We start from the raw sequence: 17516 nt of genomic DNA, 5'->3' as shown, positions 1-17516 counted from the left end.
TATGCCACAGGTACAGCCCTGAAAAGCAAAAATAAATAAATAAATAAGCAAACTGTACTTCAATTAAAAATTTTTTTTAATTTTAACAACCCCTGAATTGAGAGATGGGGTCCATGTCTCCTTCCCTAAATCAGAGTGGGCTTTTGATGAATTCAACCAAGAGTGTGTTGCACAAGTGATGCTAGGTGACATCCATGCTGTCCTCACCTCGTTTGCTGGAACACCTGCTCTTGGAGCCCTGACCTGCCATGTGAGGCTGCCATGCTGTTAGGAAGCCCAAGATACATGAAGAGGCCGTATGTTGGCCCATCGATCCACAGTCACAGTTGTAAATCAACTATAATAAAAAAAATAAAATTCAAAAAAATGTAAATCAACCATACCAAAAAATTAAAATTCAAAAATTCAAAAAAAAAATTTCAAAAAAATTCCCAGTGACACTCAGCCTTCGGTGCATGCCAGTGAATATGCCAGTCACGTGAGGGAAGGAAAAGCCTCCAGACCATCTGAGTCATCCCCAGCTGAGGCCTTAGATTTCATGGAGCAGAAATATGCCAAAGAATACTGGAAAAAAGGGTATGGGAATTTTTTATTTGTCCCAGGAACTTACACACCTTAGCTGACTTCATCCTCCTAACAACACTTCAGGGCAGGTATTTTCACCCCCATTTTACAGATTGGGAGACTGAATATCAGAGACGTTCAGCAACTTGCCTAAGACCTCACAGCAGGTGACTCAAAGGTCTGAAATGTTAGTGGACCTGACTCCAGACCCACCCTCTTACGTGGGCTTAGGGATGTCAGCTGAAGGAAAGAAGCAAGTCACTATACCAGACTTGCAGGCTCAACCACACGGAATTACGAGACCTAAAGAACATACTGGGTTAGGTCAGAAGCTCCATCCCCTGGGGCCTCTGGGAGCTATTTTGGGCAATAACCACTTGGAAATTCTGTTTACTTTCCCCACCAATGGAGTTTAGTCAGGGAATACTGTGTCAGCTCTCTGTTATTGCTGGGAATTCTGTTCATTGAGAATCTTTATTTTTAGCCATACCCATGGCATGGGGAAGTTCCCACACTGGGGATGGAACCCACGCCACAGCAGTGGCAACACCAGATCCTTAACTGCTAAGCCACCAGGGGATTGCTGTTCATTGAGAATCTTGACAAGCCAGAGGTTCTCACCAGCAATTAGTGACCCCTCTGATGGACAAACGATGAAGATACTACTTTTTTTTTTTTTTTTTTTTTTTTTTTTGTCTTTTCAGGCCCACACCGGTGGCATATGGAGGTTCCCAGGCTAAGGGTCTAATCGGAGCTGTTGCTGCTGGCCTAAGCCAGGGCCACAGAGACACAGATCGAAGTCGCGTCTGCGACCGGCACCACAGCTCATGGCAACGCCGGATCCTTAACCCACTGAGCAAGGCCAGGGATAGAACCCACAAGCTCGTTGTTCCTAGTCGGATGCGTTAACCACTGAGCCACAGCGGGAACTCCTTTATTTTTTATTTATTTATTTGTTTATTTATTTTTGTCTTTTTAGGGCTGCACTCATGGCATTTGGAAGTTCCCAGGCTAGGGGTGGAATCGGAGCTGTAGCCATTGGCCACAACCACAGCCACAGCAATGCGGGATCCCAGCTACACCTGTGACCTACACCGCAGCTCATGGCAACACCAGATCCTTAACCCGCTGAGAGAGGCCAGGGCTCAAACCTGCATCCTCATGGACACTAGTTGGGTTCCCAGGATGGGAACTCTGATACCACTTCCTTTAGTGGGAAGAAAACTCTCTAAACGTGGGATTTTGTGGAGCGCTTTGCTGGGAGGAAGAACGCCCTCGCCTGGGCGAGTCCCCCCTACTGGTGGTGGGCGGTATTGCAACTCGGCTCTGTTAGACCCGCAAGGCGGGCTCAGCAAGAGGCGGTGCTGCCTAAGGGTCAAACCCGTCGTCTCAGGAGTGGGATGATCTGATTTAAATCCCGCCTTCGCAAACGTCAGTCAGGAAAGCAGAAACTGCACCAGGTGTTTCAAACCCAGGAAAATGGTTACGCTGAGGCTAATCAAGGGAGATGAGCATCAGCAGGAGGACGCTACCCCACTGATGCTAACGGGAGAGGAACGCCGAGACGGTGCTCCAGAGCCCAGGAGCTGGTGCCACAGAGACGTCCCCGCTGCTGCCAAAGATGCCACCCGATGCAGAGGGAGACCCTCTGCTTCTCCTCTCCTCCACCATCCAGTCTCCCATTGGTGGAACCGAGCTGGAAGCCTGGGGGGGTGTCACTCTTCGCCAGGCAAGGGTGAGCAAGGATGGCTCTGAGGGCAAACAGGCTAATACCACCTCGGGCAGGAGGCTGCCGCAGGTGACTTCCTGCTCCGGGCCTTGGTTTTGCCCTGTGCAAAAGGGGGATAACACCCCATATCATGGGTCAACAGAAATGGCCCAGGGAGAGTGCCCGGCCGGGCCTGGCCCAGGGTCCCAGAGCCCTTCAGGCCTGGGGGGTGGGGGCAGGGAACTGCCGGGAAGTTGCTGGTGCTGCCCCCCCCCGGGGGGGGGGATTGTTCCAGAGGGCCCAGGTCAGATTTGAGGACAGAAGGGCCTGGAAATGGGGGTTGGCTTTGCAGCCATGTCCTCTTAGCTGCCACCTGCCTTGTGTATGCAGATGGCCCAGAGGAGGCCCTGCTCTCTGAAGCTTGTGCATGTGTGAGCATGCATGGTGTGTGGTGTTTGTGTAAGAGCATTTGGTGTGTGTGGCTGTCGCATGTGTATGTGGGTGGGTGTGGATGCACTTGTGTGAATATCTATGAGTGTGCGAGGGGCTGTAGGGTGAGGATCTGATACCCATCCTTCTGAAATCAAGCTCCAGAGGAGCCTTTGAGACACCCCAGCTCCAGTCTCAGGGCAGAGTTGGGGGTGCCCAGGGGGTCCCGGGACTGGGGTTCTTCAGCTCAAGAGGAAGCTGCTTCCTGCTGACAGTGTAACCTTGGTGGCCCATGTGGCCCCTCCTGTGTCTCAGTTTGCACATCAGTGACCTGGGGGTAATAACCGGACTTTATAGGATGGTGGGGAGGATTCAGGGGTTAGTATTAGTACTTAGAGAGTGCTTCGCCCGGGACCTGGGGCTGGGGAACTGCCGGAGGTGCTAACTGCTGTTTCTGCCAACGCCTCCCTTTAAAGCTCCCTCTGGAAATAGCCATCTGTTCGCTTCAGTATCCCTGCAGAATTTTATCCTGTTATTTTTCTCTCATCATTGTATTTGCTTAATCCAAGGAAGTGGTAACAGGAGTGGCCTGGTGACTTAGTGATTAAGGTTCCTGTGTTGTCACCACTCTGGCTCAGGTGTTCCGTCTCTGGCCGGGGGGTTTCTGAATACCCTGGGCCCCCCGAAAGGAAGGAAGACACCCCCAGTAGAAGGACTAAAATCAGCAGGGCTGACCACACTGCGGGGTGTCCAGGATGCCGATCCAGGTGCTCTCAGGCCCACTGGGGAGAATGGAAGTCACTAGCCACAACTGGAAAGCTGGCAGCATCCATGGCCCCCAGGTCCCCGCAATCCCACTGCTGGGGAGTAAACCTGAGACCCCGGTGCCCCCGCCCCCACAGTCAGGTGCAGGGCTGTTCACAGCAGCGGTGTCGCTAAGGGAACATCCCTGGAGACCCCAATCCATGTATCCGCCAGCAGGACGGGACTGAACAGGGGGTGTGCAGCTGTGGGGGTGGGGAGAAAGGTACTTGGCACAGAAAAAGCACCAACGCCTCTTACGCACTGGCATAAGGGAAGCTCACGGACATCATGTGGACAGAAACAAGTCATATAGAAAAGCTCACAGGCCGAGTTCCTGTTGCAGCTCGATGGGTTAAGAACCTGACTAGTATCCATGACGATGTGGGTTCGATCCTTGGCCTTGCTCAGTGCGTTAAGAATCTGGCGTTGCTGCAGGCTGTGTTGTGGGTCACAGATGTGGTTCGGATCTGATGTGGCTGTGGCTGTGGCGTAGGCTGGCAGCTGCCGCTCCAATGCAACCCCTAGCCCAGGAACTTCCACATGCTGCAGGTGCCGCCCTAAAACGAATAAAAAATCAAGCCTCACACACTGTATGATTCCACTTATCTGAAGGCAAAATTCATCAAAAGGGACAGAAACCAGAACCAGTGACTACCTCTGCAGGGAGGAGGGGCAGGGTGGCCTGAGGGAACCTCCTTGGGTATCAGAAATGTCCAATATCTTAACACAGTGATAGTTCCACGGTGTCCTCTTGTGTCAGATCTATTAGGTGGGACCCTCTGCATGTGCTGATTGTGTGTTTTACCCCAATAAACACTTTTGAAAATCTTTTTTTTTTTTTTTTGTCTTTTTAAGGGTGCGCCCTTGGCACATGGAAGTTCCCAGGCTAGGGGTCGAATCAGAGCCGTAGCCGCTGGCCTATGTAGGCCACAGCCACAGCAAAGCAGGATCCACATCTACGACCTTCACCACAGCTCCTGGCAATGCCGGATCCTTAACCCGCATCCCCGTGAATACTAGTCAGGTTCTTTTCTGCTGAGCCACAGTGGGAACTCCCTTGAAAATCATTTTTAAAAAGTAATTGGTGATTTCTAGGAACTGTAGAAATGAAGTATGGACACCAGCTACCACACAGAAGAACCTGGGACGACTCAAACTAAGTGAACGAAGCCAGATGCAAAAGGCCACATACGTCTGATTCCATTTGTGCGAAACGTCCAGATAGGCGAATCCTTCGAGAAGAAGGGTAGGCTAGTGCTTGCCGGGGAAGAGGGGCAGGGGGGAGTGGGGAGTGGGTGCAGATGGGTTCAGGGTTTTACTGGGGGGTGATGACAGTGTCTGGAACCAGACGGAAGTCACGATCACACAGCTTTGGGGATGTTGACGCTGCTAACCTGCACACTTTAAAATGGGGACCTTTCGGTCATGCGTATTTACTGCCATTGTAGATAAAGTAATTGACCGTAAAGCAAAACCTTTGAACTTCACTCTTAATCCTTACCCCTGAATGCAGGGGAGGCCCAGAGAGGTTAGTGGCTTGTCCGGGGTCACACAGCCTCCCAGACCTTGGCTGTGAGCCATCACCCACCATGGCAGGAAGGGTTCCTGGAAAGCAAGCTGCCCCCAGTTCCTCGTAGAGATCAGAGGAGCCACAAGATCACCAGGCCAGGGCAGAGGTCCCCACCCTGGACGTTGGTGACACTTCCACCAACGGAGTGAGGGGGGGCGGAGGACGGGGCGGGGATGCGCTGGTCTCAGCTCTGAACAGAACGTCCTCTCGCCTGTGGTTCTTGGTAGGCTGGGAACAGCCTGTCCTGACGAGTTTCCTGTCACCTCCCTCACTGCCTGCTGGCCCCGGAGCTGCCACACCCGCCCCTCCCCCCTCCCCCCACCTGCCCCCCCCATCCCTGGAGAGGCTGGTGTCCAGGTGTCCGGGGCTCCCGGCAGGGAGGGGGAGGGCTCAGGGCCATTCCGAGATGAAAGGCCTCATGCCTTGCAAGCCACCTCCCCTCTTGGGCAGCATTTTTTCCTTCAATCCAGGTGGTGCATGACCGTGTGATAAAAGCCTAAAATATGGAGAAACAGAATGGATGCCCCACACCTGGAAATACCTCCCTCCTTCTTTCTTGCCGCATGCATGTATTGAGCACCTGCTGTATGCCAGGCACAGCTCCAGGCACTGGAGACACAGTAGTGAAAAAAACCAAATCCCTGCTGTTGCACCATTTACATTCTGGAGGGACTTTCCATGCGTGTGTGTGTGTGTGTGTGTGTGTGTGTGAGTGTGTGATCAGGTGTAGTTGGTGGAGAATACAAGCTGAGATGTTTGCTGCATACACCCACTCAGCTAATCCTCAGGACATCCCCATGAAGTAGGTGATGTCCGCCGACAGAGGCCCAGAGAGGTGAAGTGACTGGCCCAAGGTCGCACAGCCAGCCAGTGGCTGAGCCGGCGTGGAACCCAGGTGCTTAACCAGTGCCCTGAACTCCCGTAGGAGACGGTGGCAGCCGGCGCTGGAGATTGTGATAAGCAGATTTCTCTCTGCAGCGAGGGCTGGCAGTCCCCTGGCCGTCTCTGTCTTGATGGGTTTCGTTGGCCCCCGAGTCCTCCAAGCTCGTTGTGACAGGTCCGAGTGAGGTGGGGGTGTGGAAAGCCAGCTGTGAAATCCTGCCCTTCCCCAGACAGCCCCTTCCCCCCAATTTCCTTCCTTCCGTTTGGGGCATCCACCCAGGCCCACCAGCCAGGTGGGGGCTGGGAGTGGACACTGCCGGCCCCCTGGGACCCAGCCTGGTTTTTCTTTCTGGCGGCATCTGCAGTGCCCCGCTTCTGTCACCCACAGCTATTCTGGGCCTCGGGCCCCTTTCACTTTCTTCTCTGCCTCTTCCTGCCTCGGTGGTTCCCCGACATCCCCTGCTCCCGCCTGCCTGCCCCCGCCTTCTCTCCCTACCCCCCCTCCTGCCAGGAGTGGCCCCGGCTCAGCCTGAAAGCCGTAGGAGGAGTCAGATGCGGAGTGCAGTGAGGTCTGGGTTCAAGTTCCCGCTCTGTCCCTTCCTGGCCTGGGGAGCTTCTCGAGCGTTTTCCTCCTGAGCCTCATGCAGCAGGGCTGGCGAAAACCCAGGGGAATGTGGACGCCCCAAGAGGGCTCTCTGCTCGGGTGGGAAGTGCTTTCTGGGAGGGCTCCCGGGAGATGGGATCCCCGAGCTGAGCCTCAAAAGAGAATAGTGCAGGAGTTCCCGTAGTGGTGCAGTGGTTAACGAATCCGACTAGGAACCATGAGGTTGCGGGTTCGGTCCCTGCCCTTGCTCAGTGGGTTAACCATCCGGCATTGCCATGAGCTGTGGTGTAGGTTGCAGACGCGGCTCGGATCCCGTGTTGCTGTGGCTCTGGCGTAGGCCGGTGGCTACAGCTCCGATTCAACCCCTAGCCTGGGAACCTCCATATGCCGTGGGAGCGGCCCAAAGAAGTAGCAAAAAGACAAAAAAAAAAAAAAAAAAGAGAATAATGCTGATAAATCATAGAAGGTGGGCCAGAGCAACCTAGAGGGAGAAGTCAGCATGTGCAAAGGTCCAGGAGCAGAGCGGGGAGCTTGGGAAAGGCAGCGGGCTGGTGGGGAGGGGTGGGGGAAGGAAGGGGGCCGGTCTGCACGGACAAATCACACAGCGCTAAAGCTGTTGGAGGCTGCTCCCCAGGCAGTGGGGAACCTCAGAGGGCTAGAAGCTTCAGCTGGCGAGTCTGCCACCCACCCAGACTGGGGACTTCCTGAGGCGGGGGCCAGGCCTTAGCCATCTTTGTGTTGCCCGCTTCTGGCCCCGACCCTGCATGGAGTGGGCAGGAAGGTAGAGTCAATGAGTGAAAGACATCGCCTGCCCCTGAAAAAGGATGAGCCTCCCGCGAGTAGTTAACTGCATAAGGGTGGCCAGTTTCCTTTAACAGCTGTTGCTGCGTAACCAACCTCCCCAGACTGAGTGGATTAAAACAACCGGCTTCTCAGTTCCTTCTGTGGTGCAACAGGATCAGCGTCTCTGGGGCATTGGGACCCAGGTTCAATTCCTGGCCCAGCACAGCTGTGGCGTAGGTTGCACCTGTGTCTCAGATTTGATCTCTGGCCCAGGGACTCCATATGCCACGAGGTGGCCAAAGGAAAAAAAAGAAAAAAAGAAAATCCTTTGCTATTGCTTGTCATCTATGGGTTGGCTGGGTAGTTCTGGTCTGGGCAGGGCTGGGCTGATCTTGGCTGGTGCACCCTTCGTTTTATTTTTATTTTTTTATGGCCGCACCTGCGGCATGTAGAAGTTCCCAGGCTAGGGGTCCAATCAGAGCTACGCCACAGCCACAGCACAGCAATGTAGGATCCAAGGCCAGGGATCAATCCGCACCCTCATGGGTACCAGTTGGCTTCGTTACCACTGAGCCACGATGGGAATTCCTTTTTACATTTTTTTTTATTAAAGTACAGTTGATTTACAATGTTATGTCAATTTCTGCTGCACAGCAAAGTGACCTAGTCATACATTTATATATTCTTTTTCTCATATTGTCTTCCATCCTGTTCTATCCCAAGAGATTAGATAGAGTTCCCTGTGCTGTACAGTGCAATCCCATTGCTTATCCATTCGAAATGGAAGAGTTTGCATCTGCTAACCCCTAAACTCCCCATCCATCCCACTCCCTCCCCTCCCGCTTGGCAACCACAATCTGTGCTCCGTGTCTGTGAGTCTGTTTCTGTTCTGTAGATACGTCATCTGTGCCATATTTTAGATTCCACATATAAGTGATGCCACATGGTATTTGTCTTTCTGACTTCACTTAGTATGAGAATCTCTAGTTGGATCCACATTGCTGCAAGTGGCATTATTTTGTTCTTTTTAGGACTGGGTAGTATTCCACTGTGTGTATGTGGCTGGTGCACTCTTGAATCCACAGTCAGGTCGGCCGGGACTGGCTGGTCTTGGGTGGCCTCAGCTAGGACGGTGCCTCGCTGCTCTGTGTGGCCACTCAATCATCTAGCAGGCCAGCTGGGGCTTCTTCTCAGGGTGGATGCAGAAAACCAAGAGAACAACTAGAAGCCAGATGGCATCCTGAGGCCCAGGCTAGGAAACAGCACATCCTGCATCACTTCCTGTTGGCTAAAGCAGCTGAGGTTCTAGCATGGGGACATAGATTTCTTTTTCTTTTTCCTTTTTTTTTTTTTTGCCTTTATTCTTTATTTTTTTAGGGCCACACCTGTGGCATTTGGAAGTTCCCAAGCTAGGGGTTGAGGCAGAGCTGCCGCTGCCACCTTACACCACAGTCACAGCCACACTGGATCCAAGGCAAGTCTGAGACCTACCCCACGGCTCACGGCAATTCCCGATCCTTAACCCACGGAACAAGGTCAGGGATCAAACCCACATCCTCATGGATAGCAATTGGGTTCGTTTGTGCTGAGCCACATCGGGAACTACCCAATTCTTCATGAGAGGAGCAGCAAAGTCATATTGTCAAGGGATAGAGGAAGGGAGGGAAAATCGGGACTTTTTTTTTTTTTTCCCCAGTTTGACACATTCTCCAACATTCATTCCAAATCAGTGAAGGAAATTCCAGGCCCTGGTCAGTGGTTGTTTCAGCCTTGGGCAGGTAACTCAATTCTGGCCAGGGAGACAGGAGGAAAGTCTGCTGGGGGTTTCTGGGAAAGGGTTCCTTCCCCCCGAGGTGGGGTGCTGATGGTTCTGTTTTTCTTCTGGATGTGACACTTGCAATCGCATCTGCCATCTGAGGACCAGCCTCAGGTGCAACCAACACCAAGACGTCAGAACAGAGAGATAAAGGAACCTGGGTCCATGCTGGCCTGGGGGAGCTGCTAACCAACCAGTTCAGAAAGAACCCAGCTCCAGACTTCCTGTTGAACAAGCTACTGCATTTCCAGCTTCTTTAAGCCCTTGATCTCAGGCTTCCTGTTACTTGGACCAAAAGCATCCTCAGTGATGCCTTGGGGCCCCTTTAGGTCTCTGTGAACTTGTTCTGCCTGATGGACCAGGTCAGAGCTGGGGGCTCCTGACCTTTCTCTTCAGTGATGCTGGAGGGTCCCAAGGGCAGCCCCAAAGCTTCTGCCTTGTGTTTTGCACGGGGCCCACCACCTGCCCACTGCTCCAAGGACTCGCAGCCCCAGCGGCCAAGCCAGGAGGCATCAGCTGGGTTCAGAAGACCTGGGTTCGTGAGTTGCCCCTTTTCGCTATGCAGTACCAGGCAAGTTTCCTAACCTCTCTGAGCCGTAGATTGCGCTTCCATAAAATGAAGAAACGAAACCCACCTTTTGCATGGCTAATGCTTAATGATAGCATTTGAAAACATTTTAGAAGCTCTGTCAGGCAATGAAAATTTGCATCCCAATAGCTTTTTATAGTTTCCAGTTTGCTTCCTATACCTAAACAATAACAACAACAATAATAATAACAGCCAGCAATTATGGAGCCTCTGCTGTGTGCCAGGATACTGCTGCATGCTACACATGTGTGTCTCATTGAATCCTCCTAGCGCTCCTAGGCTTAGAACCCTCCTATGCTCACATTTCATTCGGAGTAAAAGCCAGAAACCTTTCAAGGTCCACAAGTCCCTACCTGCTCTGCTACTACCTGCCCCCAGCTTCTCTGACCTCATCTACTCTTCACTCCCTCACTCACACTGTACAGGCCACAATCCCCATTTCCTCAAACGTGCTGCCTCAGGGCCTTTGCACCTGCTCTTGCTTCTGCCTGGAATGCTCTTTCCACATCCAAATGAGTAGGTGCCTCACCTTCTTTAGTTTCCTGCTTCTCTGAGAAGCTTCCCTGATCATCTAAATGAAATAGCAGCCCAACCCTGGCCCCTCCTTGTCCCTCACCTGCTTAATTTCCCTCCATAGCTCTTATTTCCATCTGACACACACCTTAGCATGGTTTGTAAAGTTATACGCTGTCTCTCCACTTGCTAGACTGTAAAGTCCTAAAGGGCAGTGAACTTGGTCTGTTTTTTGTTTGATTGGTTTGTTTTTGTCGCAGAGCTAGAAAGATTGCCTGGCACATAGTAGGTGCTCAATAAATACTTGAGTGAATGAATGAATACACGCTCCTGGAGGCAAATGCCAGGGTTATTCCCACTTTCCATCTGAGGTACCATGAGCTTAGGGGAGGAAACGTGCTCTGGTCACACACCAGAAGGAGCCGTGCAGCGCAGGACACTAACTCAGAGCTGGCAGAATCCAGGCTTGAACTTCAGGGCTCACTGCCAGCACCTGCCTCAGTCACTCCCGTTGTCCCTCCTGTCTCTGCTCCTGAATCTGTCAGATGGAGCCTGACGCAGGGCCTGACACCAGCATGCCCTTCCTGTTGGCACCTCCGCAAAGTCTCATGTGTCCTCTAATGGTAGCATATGACAGAGAGAGCCACAGAGGCTTGTTCACCTGGGGTCACCCAAATGGACAAAGACCTTTCTGAGCAGTAAGCAGAGGACAGGAGGGAGCCCCAAGGGGCTGGGCCAGCCCAAGAGAGGACAATGTCCCTTGCAGCTCAGGGATCAGAGTGGGAACTGTGCCATGTTCAATTCAGGGCCCAAATTTTCCCTGAACCCTGGCTCTGAACCCCTCTTGCTTGGGCCTAAAGTCCTAGAGTAGGAGACGGAGACAAAATAAGATTCCTCATATGCAGCAGATGCCTGCCGGGCCCTTCAAGGGGTGTTCCATGTTTGCCCTCTGCTCTGTTCCTATCCTTCTAGTGAAGAGTATCTCCTCATTTCACAGATGGGGAAACCGAGGCTCAAAGTGGTTCAGGAACCTTCCCCGGGTCACTTGGCTGGGAAGGAATAGGTCTGTGTTGATGATAATGATAATGCAGATGTGACTCCCAAGGCCAAGTCCAAAAGGCTTGTGGCTTCTAAGTGAGCCCCTCGTGGTTCACTTGCTCTGGAAGAAGTCAGCCTCTGTGGTGTGCGGGCGCTCAGGCAGCCCCGTGGCGGAGCCTGCGCAGTAAGGACCTGAGGCCTCCTGCCCACAGCCATGGCAGTGAGCTGCATTGATGAGGGTCCTCCAGCTGCGGTGACAGCTTTTTTTCTTTGCTCTTTAGGGCCGCACCCGTGGCACATGGAGGTTCCCAGGCTAGGGGTCGAATCAGAGCTACAGCCACTGGCCTTCGCCACGGCCACAGCAACGGAGGATCCAAGCCGCATCTGCAACCTACACCACAGCTCCCGGAAACCCCGGATCCTTAACCCACTGAGCAAGGCCAGGGGCCGAACCTGCATCCTCATGGACCCTAGTCAGGTTCATTAACAGCTGAGCCCCGAAGGGAATTCTTTTTTTTTTTTTTCTTTCTTTCTTTTTTTTATTAAAGTATGGTTGATTGACCATGTTGTATCAGTTTCTGCTGTGCAGCGAAGTGACCCCATCATATATATATACACATTCTTTTTCTCGAATCACCTTCCATCATGGTCTATCCCCAGAGACTGGATACAGTTCCGTGTGCAGTACAGCAGGACTGGGCTGACAAGTTTCCTGCAACCTCGGAAGAGACCCTGAGCCAGAACCACCCAGCTGAATCACCCCCTGATTCCTGACCCACAGAAACAGTGTGAGATCCGATCCACGTCCCATGAGATCAACGCGCATTGTTTTAAGCAGCTCTCTGCGTTTTCTATTGCTGCATAATAAATTACCACAAACTTTGTGGCTTCAAAGAACGAGGATTTACTCTCTCACGGTTTTCAGAGGTCAGGAGTTTGGCACAGCGTGGTGCACTTCTCTGCTCAGGGTCTCCCCGGAACAAACTCAGGGGGTCAGTTGGGGTTTCAGTTCCCATCTGGAGGCTCTGGGGGCAAAATCTGCTTCCAAGCGCGTTCTTTTATTTATTTATTTATTTATTTTATTTCCTCCCCACGGCATATGGAGTTCCCAGGCCAGGGGTCAGATCTGAGCCACACTTGCAACCTATGCCAAAGCTGCGGCAAGCCTGGATCCTTAACCCCCTGTTCCAGGCTGGGGATCAGTCCTGCATCCCAGTGCTCCGTCCGGGTGCTGCCGATCCTGTTGCGCCACAGAGGGAAATCCCCAAGCTCAGTCTTGCTTTTGGCAAAATTCAGTTCCTGTGGTTATAAGGTCTGAGGTCCCCGTTTCCTTGCCGAGTATCAGCTCTCAGCTCTGGAAGTGACCCCCATTTCAGCCCATGCCGCCCCTCCTCCTCCTCCCTTCCAGCCACTTCGCATCCCATCTTTCCTGTGCTTGAAATCTTGGACTTCCTCTTCTGGCACGAGCCAGAGAAAAGGCTCCACTTTTGAAGGGCCCTGTGATGAAGTTAGATCCCTTGGATGCCTCCCTTCTGTAAAACCAACCACATGCCGTGACCTAATCACGGGAGCAAAATCCATTATATACACGTCCTGGGGATTGGCAGGGTGGCAGGAAAGGAGGGGGGCTATTTTAGAATTCTTCCCACCGTAGCGCTGAGAGCTGGGGTCATTTGTACACAGAAATAAAACTCCGAGGCAGTCGTGGATAAGCTTTTCCGACGTGGAAGCTCGCGTCCTCCCGTTTAAGAAAAAAATGTCCCTCCGTCTTCTCTGTTCTGTCTTCAATGCCTGTGAGTTTGCATCTTGTGGAATGAGCCTCTCATGTCTTTGCCTTTTATGTCGTATATTCAGTCTCTTTTTCTGGGAGATTTTCCAGTCTTCTCTTCCAATGCTGATGTTGAAGTTTTTCTCTCTGTTCTCCATTCTCCAGTTCCTTCTTGGTCATTGACTGTGTCTTTAGACAGACTCTTGTTCTTGTCTCTTTTTTTTGTCTTTTTAGAGCTGCACCTGCGGCATGTGGCGGTTCCCAGGCTAGGGGTCCAATCAGAGCTACAGCTGCCGACCTACACCACAGCCACAAGAATGCCAGATCTGAGCCACGTCTGCGACCTACACCAGAGCTCACGGCCATGCCAGAACCTTAACCCACTGAGCGAGGCCAGGGATCGAACCTGCAACCTCATTGTTCCTAGTCGGATTCGTTTCCGCTGCACCACGACGGGGACTCCTTGTTCTTGTCTTATAGAGTCAACCAACCTCTCTTATTTTCTCTGAGGTTTTTTTGTTGTCTTGATTTTTTTTCCTCCTCCCTGCATTGGTCCTGTTCTCTAGGATTCTTTTCCTCTGCTGATTTTGATCTTCGACTTTCGTTGAACAAGCCTGCCTCAAGTGTCCAGTGATGCTCGGTTGTGAGTTCATACTGAAGATCAGGAAGCTAAAAACAGATCATCAGAAGTGTCATGCCTACGGGCAGGGTGTGTGGACATGTGCTTCTCAACCAGGCGACTGGGCAGGATCTGGTTGTCACAGTAGACTCCTAGAGCCAGCATCCGAAGTGTCCTCTCCTCGGCAGGTCAGTTTCCCCAAAGAGGATCTCCGGACCTCCTGTCTGGGGAAAAGCAGGGCTGCCAGCTCCTAGGGACCACACAGGGGATGGGGAAAGAGACGTCCTATTGATGGGCACATGGCCTTTCCCTTTACCCCTTGTGTCAGGCTTGACCACATGCTCAATTTAGTCTGCTGTCCTCAAGTTCAAGGCCCCTGTCCTCAAGCACAGTTTTTATTTAGACGGTATATTTCTTAGGGGTGTGGAATGAGAGGCTGATGGTGACTGGACGGCTGACAGCCTTCTAGATTATCCCTTGGCACCTCCACGATGCCCGGTGGTGGGGTATAAAAATGAACCGGACGTGGAGTTCCCACTGTGGCGCGATGGGATTGGTGGTGTCTTGGGAGTGCTGGGACCTGGTTTTGATCCCTGGCCCAACACAGAGGGTTAAGGATCTGACGTTGCTGCAGCTGTGGCTTAGGTCTCCCCTGGGGCTCGGATCTGATCCCTGGCCTGGGACCTCCATATGCCTCAGGGTGGCCAAAAATGGAAAAAAAAAAAAAAGGAACCAGACATGTTCAGCCACCAGGGTTGAAGACCTACTAATTCAGAGCACCCCACCCACTATGTGCCAGATGTAGGGTTTGGCCCCTCGGGGAACATGTGGCCATGGGAGACATGTTTGGGGTCATACCTGTAGAGGGGGTGTGGGCACTACTGGCGTCTAGTGGGTAGAGGCCAGGGATGCCGCTGAATGTCCTATAACACACAGGACCGTCCCCATAATAGGAAAGTCAGTAGGGCCGAGGTGGGGGATCCCACTCTAGAACAACGAAAGACATGGTCCCTGGCTTCAGGGAAGAGGAGCAAAGAATTTCTGTCTCCTTAACACCTACTATGTGCTTTTGCAGCAACCCTCCCTTGCAGGAGAGCTCGGCTCTCAGCCTGGGCCAGGTGCGTCGCAGTAAGAGCTGCTCATGCCCACCTTCCTGCCCAGCAAGCCCCCCCCCACTTCAGCCTCCGGGGAAGCGCGCAGGGTGGCAGCAGCTGCCAGGGTGCGAGCCGGCCCAGACCTGCGGCCCTGCTTGACGTTGGTCCCCACCAAGCCATGTGACGAGGCCAGGCCACAAGAAAGAGGTTTCAACAAGCGTTATCGCTTCCTGGAACTCCGACTCGGCGACTTCCCCGAAGACCGGCTGTGCCTGGCGGGTGGGCTGTGTGCACGGCGGGGGGGTGGGGGGGTGGGGAAGAAAGGACAGGCTGCTCCCTTCCTCCTCCGCTGTCCCCACAGCTGCCACCCTCTATCTCAGTCTGACTACCTGGAAATACTCCGCCCCGCCGGGCCCAGCGCCCCTGCGGCGGGGGCTGTCAGATCAGTAGCATCCCCGGGAGCGGAGAGGTGGGGGGATCCAGAAGGTCCTCCCCACAGCCTCTGGGATGCCCAGGCCGAGCCCGACCAGGCCGGGTCCCCGGGGGGTCCAGAAACCCGCCCCCAACAAGGGCAGCTGGCAACCAAGTTGGACACAGATTCACCTCAGTGTCACTGGCTGCAAAACGGACACAATCTCCCACTCCCTGTCATCTGCCCTCCAGATGGGGGACACTTGGTTGGCACACAGGCAATTACTGTTTCTGTCTGGCTGGTTCGAGCCTTGGAAATCCAGAGGGGAGGAGAAAAGTCCCACAGAGGTGGGGGCGAGGGGGACAGTCAGAAACAGAAGGTTCTTGGATGCCGTTATCTCTGGGTGGCTGTGATGACTCTGGAATAAGTCACTTCCTCGAGTCCCCACTTCACAGAAACCCAGGCTGTAAATATAGACCTGGCCGCAATGGGGCGGGGTGGTGGGGTCACGGGCAGCCAGGGGAGGGTGGCTGAGGAGGAGGAACCCAGGGCGAAGCCCGAATCCTCCTAGCAGGCGGACGCCTCCAGGCCCTGGCGGTGGGCTTTGCTTCAGCTGTAGCCGTGAAGACAGGTTGAAGCTCACTGCCGGCACTCTTATTGGAGTTTTGACCTACAGAAGTGGTGATGTCATGAGCTGTGGTCCAACGCAATCCACCTACAAGATGGTTTCAAGAATTAAACGAGGAGTTCCCACTGTGGCACAACAGGATCGGTGGCATCTTGGGAGGGCTGGGATGCGTGTTCGATCCCCAGCCCAGCACAGAGGGTTAAAGATCCTGCATTGCCGCAGCTGCAGCTTGGGTTGAAACGGCGGCTTGAATCTGATCCCCGGCCTGGGAACTCCATGTGCTGAGAGGCGGCCCAAAAAGGAGGAAAAAGAAAAAGAATTAAATGAGATAGTGTGAAGCGCTTAGCACCGAGTCTATGTTAATTAGTGCTAAATGAAGAAGAGCCTTTAGGTCATATGATGGTATCTACTTTATATCACTTATCGAACAGCATATCGTCAATGATATTAGCGACCCTAAATGTTACCCGTTCTCTCCCCCATCCTCCTCTTGTCAAGTACACATTTTTTTTTTTTTTTTGACTGCACCTGTGGCATATGGAAGTTCCGGGGCCAGGGATCGAACCTGCGCTTCCGTTGTGACCGGCACCACAGCTGCAGCGATGCCAGGTCCTTAACTTGCAGTGCCACAGGGGAACACCTCACATCCACACATGAGCATGCAGTGTGTGCCCAGGATAGGCAGAAGCGTTCTTCGTTGTCACCGGTGCTCTGTGTCACCCCTGATTCCAGGGCCTGTGCCGTGTGCAGGCATGAGGCGAGGGCTCCACGTCTGAATACGCGGGTGCATACGCCAACACTGTCACAACGGGTTACTTCTCATTCTGAACACCCTGGCTGGGAAGGTCCAAGCAGTTGTGCAAGCTGCAGCTGGCTCACGAGGCACCTTGTGTTTACGTTGGGCCATGGTATTGAGGCCAGAAGTCAGCCTGTATGGGGGCAATTGCCTTTTCCAACCCCAGTGTCAGACTTTCTATCAATGTCTTGAATGTCCCCTTGCCAGTCACTCGATGTCTTTTCTTTTGTCTTTTTGCCTCTTCTAGGGCAGCTCCCGCGGCATATGGAGATTTCCAGGCTAGGGGTCTAATTGGAGCTGTAGCTGCCAGCCTACACCACAGCCACAGCCACAGCCACAGGGGATCCGAGCCACATCTGCAACCTACACCACAGCCCACGGCAACGCCGGATCCTTCACCCACTGAGCAAGGCTAGGGATCGAACCCGCAATCTCATGGTTCCTAGTCAGATTCGTTAACCGCTGAGCCATAATGGGAACTCTGGTCACTCAATGTCTTAACCAAGGGTTCATTTGGGATCCTGACTGTCTCCCAGGTGTTCACCGCCCTTGCCCTAAGCAGGAGTCTGGGAAGATGGAAGGATGGATAGAACTGAGGCTAGAGCTTTGTGGCACACGTGTGTGTGTGTGTAACCATTTACAAAGCCAGGGACCCACCCGGGACAGTGACGCTTCTGTCTGCATTCAGACCTCATTGTGGTCCAACTTTGGTTTTACCCCATGTTGGCTGTGTGGCCCTTGGCAGGTCGTTTCATGTCTCTGGGCCTCAGTTGCCTCACCTGAGAAATGGGGCTCATTACGGAGCTATCTTCCAGGGTGGTCAGAAGGATTAACCGAGAGAGCGTGCATGGCATCCCCAGTGGTGTCTGACACAGAGTAGGTACTCCGTGTGAGCTGAG

The 17516-nt window shown here is 53.1% G+C and overlaps 1 long non-coding RNA gene across 1 annotated transcript; it reads left to right on the top strand.

The window, feature by feature from the left end:
- Positions 1–2083: 2083 nt before the first annotated feature.
- On the top strand, positions 2084–16669 carry LOC146404548 (uncharacterized). The gene is made up of 4 exons (XR_014840801.1): positions 2084–2299; positions 4601–4751; positions 13635–13875; positions 14763–16669. It is a non-coding gene; the product is annotated as an uncharacterized LOC146404548 (long non-coding RNA).
- Positions 16670–17516: the final 847 nt, after the last annotated feature.

Source organism: Sus scrofa, chromosome 3 (genome assembly GCF_054392235.1).
Source record: "Sus scrofa isolate SSC_HxYL_T2T_F1_AM1 chromosome 3, Sscrofa_HxYL_maternal_Yorkshire_Landrace_v2.0, whole genome shotgun sequence".
Classification (NCBI taxonomy): domain Eukaryota; kingdom Metazoa; phylum Chordata; class Mammalia; order Artiodactyla; family Suidae; genus Sus; species Sus scrofa.
The sequence above is the reverse complement of the archived record's forward strand: the minus strand, read 5'-3'. Positions and strand labels throughout refer to the sequence as shown.